Source organism: Cebus imitator, unplaced genomic scaffold (assembly GCF_001604975.1).
Source record: "Cebus imitator isolate Cc_AM_T3 unplaced genomic scaffold, Cebus_imitator-1.0 Scaffold205, whole genome shotgun sequence".
Taxonomy (NCBI): Eukaryota; Metazoa; Chordata; class Mammalia; order Primates; family Cebidae; genus Cebus; species Cebus imitator.
In genome coordinates this window covers 2,790,295-2,801,023 of record NW_016107520.1, presented here as the reverse complement: position 1 = coordinate 2,801,023, position 10,729 = coordinate 2,790,295, and the positions used below count along the sequence as shown (strand labels likewise).

General features: G+C 44.0%; 1 protein-coding gene across 1 annotated transcript in view; it reads right to left on the bottom strand.

Moving 5' to 3' along the window:
* Window positions 1-10,729, bottom strand: part of PRLR (prolactin receptor) — a 163,023-nt gene that overhangs the window by 39,226 nt on the left and 113,068 nt on the right. The window contains exon 2 of the mRNA XM_017548276.2: window positions 6,940-7,001. The gene's annotated coding sequence lies outside the window, so the exon portion shown is untranslated. The remainder of the gene's footprint in view (window positions 1-6,939; window positions 7,002-10,729) is intronic.

Sequence of the window (10,729 nt, the reverse complement as noted above, 5' to 3'; positions counted from 1 at the left end):
ATATATATATATATATATATATATATATATATATATATATATATTCCCATATATATTGGCTCTGGGAGGATGATTCTAAAATAAAACGTGATTACTTCTGTAATAAATAAAATAAAATAAAAAGGTATTACTTTTGTAATTGAGGAGGAAAATCCCAATTAAAAATTTAACACCACAAAAACAATGAAAACCTGGCATTTAGTGGTACAAATACATGGAAAAGCTCCCCACTAGGGTAGAAGATAGAAATCACTCGTATGTTCGTAGCAAAATTTTCAGCAGTTGCTGATAGCTGACCTCCCTGTGCTAATCAGGGTGAATGGCTGAGCCTGTGCCCTGCCTCCTCAGCCTGTGTTGAATGATTTAAACAGCTTTTTGTTTTGTTTTGTTTTAGACAAAGTCTTGCTCTGTCACCCAGGCTGGAGTGCAGTGGTGCAATCTTGGCTCACTGCAACCTCCCCCTCCACCTCCCAGGTTCAAACAATTCTCCTGTCTCAGCCTCCTGAGTAGCTGGGATTACAGGTGTCTACCACCACACTTGGCTAATTTTGTATTTTTAGTGGAGATGGGGTCTCCCCATATTGGTCAGGCTGGTCTTGAATTCCTGACCTCAGGTGATCCACCGACCTCAGCTTTCCAAAGTACTGGGGGTTACAGGTGTGAGCCTCAGCACCTGGCTATTTTTCAACAGCTTTTGATGCTTATGGCCTGCTCACTTGCTTTCCCCTACTTCTCCGAATTCCAACACTGTGTTTATCTTAAGGTTATCTGAAGCACCTAGCCATTATTTTTCATTACACTTCTGACAAGTGGGCAATTTCACAGAAAAACTCATTTTTCATCACCTCAAAGAAGGGTGGGTCGTCTTATTAAAAAGCTGTTTAATAAATTCAGTGGGGCTCTCTCTGAGAAGCTGGATGCCTGTTTTACTCTGGTCGCTGGGCTTCTGCTAGTCCTTGTCATGCAAAGGAAAAGGAAGTGGAAGTTGAAAGAGTGGTAAATGGGGAAGAGGTTAGAGAAACAGGAGAAAGCAGGAGGAGCTGGAAGTTCAAAGGCAGGTGGGCTAGGGGAGGGGAAGCACTGGGCTCAAGGTGAAAACCCCACTTTTTTGCCTATTGCCAGGAGTTTGAGCGTCCCTACCGCCTCCTGACATTACTACTAGTGCCAAAGTCCCTCTCTTCCCCCATCACTTTGCTCCATCTTGTACAAAAATACACTCTATTTCTACCTGATTTAGTCACCTTTTCTCATAAACAATATGGTCTTTCAAGCTTGCTTCATTCAAAACATCTGGGCTCTTTTGCAAGATAATTGCTTGTTTCTCTTACTGGCTTATATTCATTCTTTTTTTCCCCCATTTTATTCAGCATCACTCAGAAGCCTTCTCTTAGCAGAAAAGTCACCTGTCCAACCATAGTGACAATGGCCAAGGCCCTTAGCTAGGCTGGTCTGGGAGTGGGGCAATTTATACTCCCAGGGCAACCTGTGGGGAAGAGGGAGAGAAACCATGATCCAGCTCTTTTCAATGTATTTTCATAAAATGTAGGCTTGACCTATTTAGTGGCTAGAACATCCATCCATCCATCCATCCATCAATCCATCCATCAACCTATTTGTAAGGTTTATTGCCGAGGTAAAATGAGGAAACTGAGGCAAGTATAAGAAAATGAGAAGTTAATTTATTTAGCTCCCTGGTGAGGTTCTGTGGTCCAGGAAGGGGCCAAAGAAGTCGTGCCTGGCTGTTTACATCATGGGGTTTTATGGGGAGAGAAGGCGATTGATTGGCTATTGGGCAAACAAAGCAAAGGCAATTTTATTGTCTGTTAGGAAGCAGGAAGTACTTGAAACTAGTTGCCATTGGTAGGCGGGCGGGACTTTGGGTAAGTGGGCCTTGATTGGCTGTTGGGGAAACAAAGTGAAGGCAATCTTATTGGCTATTAAGAAGCAGGAAATGCCTGGAGCTAGTGGTCATGGGTAGGCAGGCGGGACCTTAGGTAAGCGGGCCTTCCGGGGGCATACAGAGCAGACTGCTACCGGGCAGAGTCTGATGGGGCTTTTTAAAAAATTTTTCTTGCAGAGTTTATTAACAACAGGCTGGGGGTTAAATGCATAATTTAGTGCTGAATGTGGGCTTAGGTCTAGTATGCAGAGGCGAGTGCGGAGAAACCGTGTGGCAAGGCCAGATAATAAGCTCAGGCAATGACGTAGTTATCAGACGCGGAGAGAGATGGATGAGTCTGTTTAACCCTCTGCAAGGCAGCCGGCCTTACACTATTCATCTATCTACCTACCTACCTACCTATTCATTCATCCACGCATCCAACCATCCAGCCACCCATCCATCCACCACCCATCTATCCACCCACTTATCCATTTATCCATCAACCCATCCATCCATCCATCCATCCATCCACCCATCCATCCATCCATCTATCCATCCATCCATTCATCAATCTACACACCTACCCATTTGTTAATCCTTCAACAAATATCAACTGAGCATCTATGATGAATGAGTAGGGTACTAAGAATACAATGTTGTGCTGAAACAACCCTCATAGTACTTCCAGTCTCCTGAAGAGAGGAGCTAATAAAACACTTCAGTGTAAATGATTCAAGTGCTAAGAAGGAGCCCTGGAGGTACCATGAGAACCAATGGCAGGCAAATCTGACCTGGCCAAGGAGGCTAGGAGGGGTTCCCTGGGGAGGCTGCTTCAAGGGGAGGAGGAGTAGAAAGTCCCTCTTCTTTCTCTATCACAGCCCTGAATATAGGTGGGTCTGGCAGACACTGCTGGTTGCTTCTCCAACACCCACTTCTCCCTTCATTTTTGTCCACAGAATCCAGTTTTGTTAGGTATCAGGCATCTAGCCCCAGGCGGTGAGGAGGTATCAGTCCGAGCTAACCATGGTGAGCTCACTTGCCTTTTGCCTGTGGTTGGTTTAGAAATGTTCTTGCCATCAAGGCCTAGCAGAAGTCTTCAAGATTTCGGTTGTCAGCTTGGATGACAACATTTTGCAGTTGACATACTTAGGGTCTTGCACAAGAACCAAGTAACCTCATCACTTGAGAGAGACAGAGTAGATGGGTGGTTTCTGGAGCTGGTCCTGTCATTCACCAGCCACATTAAATTTGGAATGTCTTTTCCTCATTCTGAGCATGAGTTTCTTTTAATATAAAGTTCAAGTGGGTCACATGTGCCCAGCTTTCCTCTGTCAACTGTTGTGAGGATGAAATAAATGATATTTTTGTACAAGTGTGCCACATGGCTGCAAAGTGCTATCAAAGTGTGAACCACTGTTATTGGCAAGGTGTGATAAATGCTAGACCATCATCTTGCTTCATTCAAAGCATCTGGGCTCTTTATCTAGCAACATAATTGCAGTTGGGGTTACAACTCTCCTTGGAACCCTCCAGGTTCCTCAGGTTCTCTGAGTGGAGGCCTAATTTCAGATGTAGAAGATGCTCCTCTTTCTTGAAATGGCTTTTGACTTGGAAACTCACTGCTCCAGGTGGGCTCTGGGAGACTGCCTGGCTCCCTGTGTCACCAGGGTGGAGACTTCCCAGAGGCTCCCATTTCTAAGTGAAACTCTGAGTCCCTCTTGCCTCAGGATTCAGGATAGGATCTTTTGCTTCATCAGAAGCCCACAGAACTCAGAGGCCATTCAATGAAGGACATGGGCGACAAAGCCAACCCCAGTGGCTCCTTTCTTGCCATTTGTTAACATAAAGAGCTTTGGGTGGGGCAGGTGTGTGTTTGCTCAGGGCTGGGCCTAGGCTTTGGCTCCCTTTCCTTTTGGAATTTGGTTCCTTCTACTTTTCTCTATCCCTGCCCACAGAGCTGGTGATGTCGGGTTGCATCTCTTTTCCAGAACTCTCTGCTGGAAGTACCAACCTCCAGCTCAAGGCATGCTGTTCAGAAGAACTTTCTATGGAAATGTCCAGTGGATGTCCTTTGCCCAATGGTAGCCACAAGCCATGTGAGGCTGGCAAGCATTTGAAATGTACCTAGTGTGATGGAGGAATGGAATTTTTAATACTATTTAATTTCAATTAATGTATATTTAAATTGCTACAAGTAGCTAGTGGCTTGTGTATCAGAGAGTATAGGTCTAGAGCTCAGTATCCCAATCACTCCAGTCTCTCCATTGCAATAAAAATGAATCTGTCCTGTGTCCCAATCCCAAGGCCCTCTTCTTAGAGAAGCACCAGCAAGACAATCTCATAAACAAATTGCTATCCACAAATTAAAGTCTTACTCCCTTAGGTACATGTGCAGGTTTTGAGTAATGTCACAATTTAGTCAAAGCAGAGGTTCAAATGATAGGAATCTGAGAAACTCTAACAGGTAAGTGGTGGGGAAAAGAGGATGAGTATAGAGCTTTAAATGAACTTCAAAGCATACCCTATGGGTGGGCACATCCTCCCCAGTACCCTGGGCTGCTTCTAAGCTCCTCCTAGCCTCTTGAAATCTGGAGAGAGTTAAAGGCAGACATGTGTGGATGGGAGCCTGGGAAAGGGCTGGAGGTGGCAGGGTTGGAATGGGCAGAGCCTGAGGGATGTCTGAGCTCTTGCAAAAGTATCTGGCATGCCAGGCAGAGAGACAGTTTGTTCCACCCTGGGTGGGTATGGGGCCCAAGGAAGTGATTGTTAGGGATTGATCATTACCACTGGGACAGGATTGGAAAGTTAATAGTTAAGTTAAAGAGACCAGACATCAGATCAAAGGCTGCAAATAGACTGTGGCACTTTGGGTTGAGTCTTGGACAGGAATTGCAATTCTACTCTTAATTTTTAATCCCCTCTTTTAAGGAGGTTTTTTTCCCCCCTGGAATTCTTTTATGAATATTGCTTTCTGGATGTTCTTGTCACCCTGAAACTGAGCTGTGTTTTTGTTTCTCTTGGATGACCATGTAACTGCTTTCAAGTTCCTTTCTGTGTTTTCACAGATATCCACTGGAATCAGAAGTATCTTTGTAATCCAAACACCAGGTTGGGTAAAGGGTAGAAAATAATGGAGGCTGGATGTAGGGACCAGGGGGAGATCAACCAGAGGAATACAAGGTCCTGGAGGGGCACTTAAAGACGAGTAGGAAGTGTCTGTACAAACCCTACGGCTTTGGGAGTTCCTTTTAGGGCCTTGGTTTGCCAATGGATACCACAGGTAAATCTGCTACCACCACCTTATCTACTCTATACTATTTGATTAACTTTTTAAAAAAAGGATTTCTGGTTCAGCCACTGTTTAGAATGGTGACCCACTTGCCGTAAAAAGTTAAAATTATATAAAGTGAAGTGGAGACTATGTCTCAAATATTTTGTGCAAAAATGTTGCCTATGAATACATGTCTATGAATAATGAATACACATATAAATACAAAGTAGTAGCCAAATTTCCCCAGAGCTTTGCAACACAGCTCTGTCTACTGGTGCTTCCTGATCCCTTCAAACTCTTAAAGGAAAGGGGCACTCAGGATTCAGCATTGCCCTGTTCTCCCTCATGTGCTTTCCTTCCAGCAAATAGCATGAGGGATTTGGCATCAAGGGGTAGAAGCCAAGACTGGAGAAAGCAACTCAGAGAAGTCTGAATGGGTCGATTCAGCACTTCCAATATTACCAGGTGCTCCTGAGCAGGGCTATTATGCTATGGGTGCTCTTGTACCTAGAACATTTTGATGACTGATGACATTCCTGCAAGTATTTGCTAATTTTATTCTGAACACTATAAATTTCAGTCAGTTTGCATGAAAAACAAAAGTTGCTGCTGGGCTGAGGCAACTTAGAGCAGTGGATCTTGGTAGGGACAATTTTGTCCTCTCCCGGAGGATATTTGGCAAAGCCTGGAAACATTATTTTACTGTTACTTGTGTTGGGGGGAGTTTTGTCCTCCTGGGACCTATGTGAAGACAACAGTAGTTGTTAGTGCTGGGTGGGGTGGTGTCCTCCTGGTCTTTAGTGGGAGACACCAGGAATGCTGTGAAGCATCGTACGATGCACAGAGCAGCCCCACAACCCAGAGTGATCCGACCCAGAATGTCCACAGTGTTGTTGGAGAAACCCTGGTCCAGAGGGAAAGTTCAGGCTCAGTTCTTGACACCAAGGCAGCATGATGGCTCTCAGGGAGCTATCACGTTTCAATGTTTCAACCCTTAGATGGTCCCACGAAATCCCAGGAAAATTTTGCCTAGAATTTTCTTCAACCAATAACCTCTCCAGTTCCCTATCTTCCTGGTTCCCTCACTTTCTCTGAAATTGAGAGTGCAGCCTCAAAGTCATACATGTGGAGCTCATCTCAGTGGGTCCAGATCCCATTTGACTGTAGTATAGACAGAGGCAAGTCGGGGGGGGGGCTTGGTTTTTCCATCTGTAAAATCGAGTCATGATACTTCATGATCTATTTGCTGGGTAGTCCTGGCAGCCTAGGGTTTCCTTGCCACTGGTAGATGGGGGAAGATCCGGAGCCTCTCATACATGAGTCCTGCCATGAGGGCTGGGAGGAAGAAGACACAGCAGTGACATTACGGGGTCCAGAAAGCTGTGGCAAGAATTTATGTAGAGTTGCTTAGGAAAATAAAAGCAACACAGTCTCTGATAATAAAAGAAGTAACACAGTCACTGTCGATAATCTCTCAACTACAGAACACTACAAGGAGAAAATAAAAATCTCTCATGATTGTACCACTAGGAGATATCAGCTATTAAAAGCTTTGGTATTTTTTGAGAAAAACAGAGAAAATGATGAACATCAGGTTTTCTGAGCTGCACAGGCTGGGGAGATTGAAACAGTCTTTGAAGACAGCACAATGTGCCAGTGTAGACATTGACTTGTTTGAGATGATATTCTCTGTGAACCAAGATAATTGAGCCCTTGCCCTGGATGAAAGGGATAGTAGGGCAGATCGGTGATGTGACTGAGGGGCATGTAAATAAGTCCCCCTTACCTTCAGGGTTCATGTGGAAAGCATCCTCAGTGTTCGCCTCCATAAATAGGAGAGCTCTTTAGCTGAAAGAGAAAATGATTCATTTTAGCTCAAAGATGACAGAACAGGAGATTCCATTTCTGGCTCACTCTGCAGTACGTAGCATGGCTGAACATTGGCACCTCAGTGACAGGCGCGAACAGCTCTAGTATTCTGGAATTAGTTTTTTGGCAACCTTATTTTGAAGTAATTTTAATCTTACAGAAAAGTCATAAAATTGTAAAAAAAAAAAAAAAAAACAAACAAACCCATATACCTTTGACCTGCATACACCAGCTGTTAACATTTTACCACATTTGATTTATAATCTTTCTTCTCTGCATATAAAATTACTTTTTTCCTAACTATTTGTGAATTAGTCACAGCCATGATGCATGTTTACCCCTAAATATTTCAGTGTGTTTTCCTAAGAACAAGGACAATTATCTTACATAAATGTAGTACAATGATTAACATCAGAAAATTAACGTCGATACGGTATTATTACCCAATCTACAGAGCTTACTCAAATTTTGCCAGTCATTCTAGTTGGGGTTAGATTTCATGAAATTGGTTTTGGAGACCTTAATGAAATCTATTAACAAATTCTGACACAGTCACAGATGAATTGGGAATTCTAGGTCTCGTATAAGAACTTTCAGACCTGGGACTGACTGGCCTTTATCTGGGAGGCATGAAGGGACAACTGCTAGAGTTATGGATCTAAGAAAAAACATGATTTCAGGACTTGAATGCAGATAGACCTGCATAGGTCTATGGCTTTTTTTTTTTTTTTCTTGAGACAGCATCTCATATTGTCTCCCAGGCTGGAGTACAGTGGTGCAATCAGAGGCTCATTGCAACCTTGACCTCCCCAGGATCAGGTGATTCTGCCACTTCAACCCCTGCCCCTCAACCCCACTCCAAGTAGCCGGGACTACAGACACATGTCATTACGCCTGGCTAATTTTTTTTGTATTTTTTGTAGTTATGGGGTTTTGCCACGTTGGCCAGGGTGGTCTTGAACTCCTGGCCTTAAGTGATCTGTCTGCCTTGGCCTCCCAAAGTGCTGGGATTACAGGCGTCAGCCACCGTGCCCAGCCCACAGCTACTTTTTAAAAAATAGGCTTCAACGTACATGAACAGCAATTCCTAGTTTAATGCTCAATTTTATCTTGCCCATTCCAAGCAAAGACAAATAATCTAACCAGAGTAGCAGACCAAACAATGCTTTCTCTAAGTATTCAAAATCCAGAATCTTCAATATCCCTCAAGGAAGCCAGTGCTGAATATTCTCCATGCTGACTCAATGGGCAGAGGAGGAGGTGACTGGCAGGAAGCTATGGATGGTCACCAGCAGCCTCATGCCATTGACACCCTCTTTGTCAACATTCCTGCTGTTGGCATAATCAATCAAGTGACTGGAAGTCTTTGCAGTCAAAGGCTCCCATATGACAAGAGCATCTGAGCACAAGAGAGCCAGCCCTGAGGCATTTAATAAGAAGGGGCCTGATGGATCCAGGGCCTGTGACACAGACATCTGGGGCGTGCTTCTTAGAAGCCACTCATTTTTCTCCATAGGGTATAGTGACACCAAATTTTCTGTTTAAAAAAATTTTAGATTCTAAGAATTGTTTTAGAACTTAAAGTTCTCTCTTTGATTAGAATTGTCTTGCTCTGCTCAGAACAAATCCTGTTCCATTATGTCATTTCCCAAATAAGATCCAGATTGGTTTTACAGTCTTGGCAGAAACCCTGAGGGGCCAGCGAGGGACTGGGGAACCAGGACAAGGGCTGTGCTGGGGGTGATGTCTGGGAGAGCAGACAGCAGCAGTGAGGGCTTCAGGGCAGGCGGGCATAAAGCGATGGTTTGTGCTGTTCAATGAATACTTATTGAATGATTGGCCCTGGGCCCACTTGATCCATTCACCTATTCACTCAGCATTAATGAAATGCTTGGCCCACCACTTAGCCCTTGTCATCTCTGCCCTGGCTCCCACATCTATTCTTTACCTGACTCCTATGCCTCCAGCTTCAAGTAGGGTTCTACCCAATGTAGGTAGAACATGGAGATGGGCATGCCAGGGTATCGATTTCCCTCCTTCGTTGACTGCCTCAGAGAGTGGGGCTAGCCATGGTTGTGTTTCTTCTACGGTAAGTCCTGTTAAGTAGTCATGACTCTGGCTATCACTGGGCCCTGGCAATTCCTCTATGCAGATGGGTGGGGGTGACAAAGTCCCTTGTTCTTCTAACTCTACCCCTGGGCAGGTGAAGAGTCTCTACATTCTCTTCAAAATCCTAGCTGTGACTGCCATCCTTTTTCTGTCTGACCTTGAATATGTATAAATTATGCCTGATGGCTCTGGACAAACAAGAAAGATGTAAAATTTTGAATATAATTCCTTACACAAGGCTATACCATGATGCGGTGGCGGGGAGACATAATTTAATAGAAGCTCCTAGAAGAAATAACTTACAGATTTTGTCTTTTATACACCTGAGTATTGTGTGTCAGTCAAAGAGCTATCTGATCTCTGGCTACATTATTTGAAGTATGGTATCCAGAACAGGGAAGGTGATAGTATTACTTAGTTCTATGATTCTACATTAGCTCCCACTTGGAGTCCTGTGCTCATTTCCCTGCTCCTCACTTTAGGAAAGAGATATGTTACTTATCTTCAAGTTCTGTCACATAGAGCAGAAGTTGAAAGAGTTTTTCTTCAAGAGCCAAATAGTAAATATTTTCAGCCTTGTCGGCTGAAATGTTCCAAGTATTCAGTTGCTGTAGAACAAAAGCAGCCATAGACAACATGTGCATAAATAAGCTTGACTGTGTTCCAATGAAACTTTATTTAGAGAAATAAATGGGCTGCATCTAGCCTGCAGGCATTACTTTGCTGATCTCTGATAGAAAAGTGCAAAATGAATTTATTCTAGAGGTGCCCAGAAGGCAGAGATTTGATCAATGTGTAAAAATCATGGGGTGGTTGATTTGTGATAATTTTAAGATCATTCTAGTGGTGATTGCTGTTCCCAAAGAGAATCGTCTGTTTCATGAGTTGGTGAGTTTCTTGTCATTACAGGGGTTCAAAGCAGAGACTGTTTTAGAAGAATTTCCTGCAGATCACGGAGAGTAAATTGGATGATGTGGGAGGTACACTGCCTCACATTTGAGTCTCTTCAGCATGGTACAGCACACACATGGTAAGTCTTCTCAGTTCTATGTTCCTAGAGGGAGGGGGCTGCGTCATATCCATCCTTGTATCCCACCCACTCCTGAAAGCCTAGTATAGTGCTTTAAATATGGTGAGTGTGACCAATACATTTTTTTGTCAATCTGATTCAAATCAAATCTTGCTGACACAGTAATTATACTAATTTGTCTTTAGTACAATAATCACTACCAGTCATGTTAAAATAATTCAATTACCTCTGATAAGCTTCAACATTTGAGGATTTTCACTGAAAATAATAGACAACATTTACCAAGTTCTTACAATATGCCAGCTGTCACGCTAAGAACTTTACATGCGACCCTGGAGGAGATCCAAGATGGCCGTTTAGGAACAGCTCAGGATCGCAGCTCCCAGTGAAAGCGCAGAGGGTGAGTGGACGCCGCGTTTTTATTGCCCACAGACTAGGAAATTCCCGGGCAGAGGTGCTCCACGGTCACCAGCGCGGCTGTTTCGGCCAGTGCGGCTGTGCCGGCCAGCGCCACCGCTTTGCCCCGCGTGGCTGCTTTGTCGGCGCCCCGGAGCTGAGGTTCTCCGTA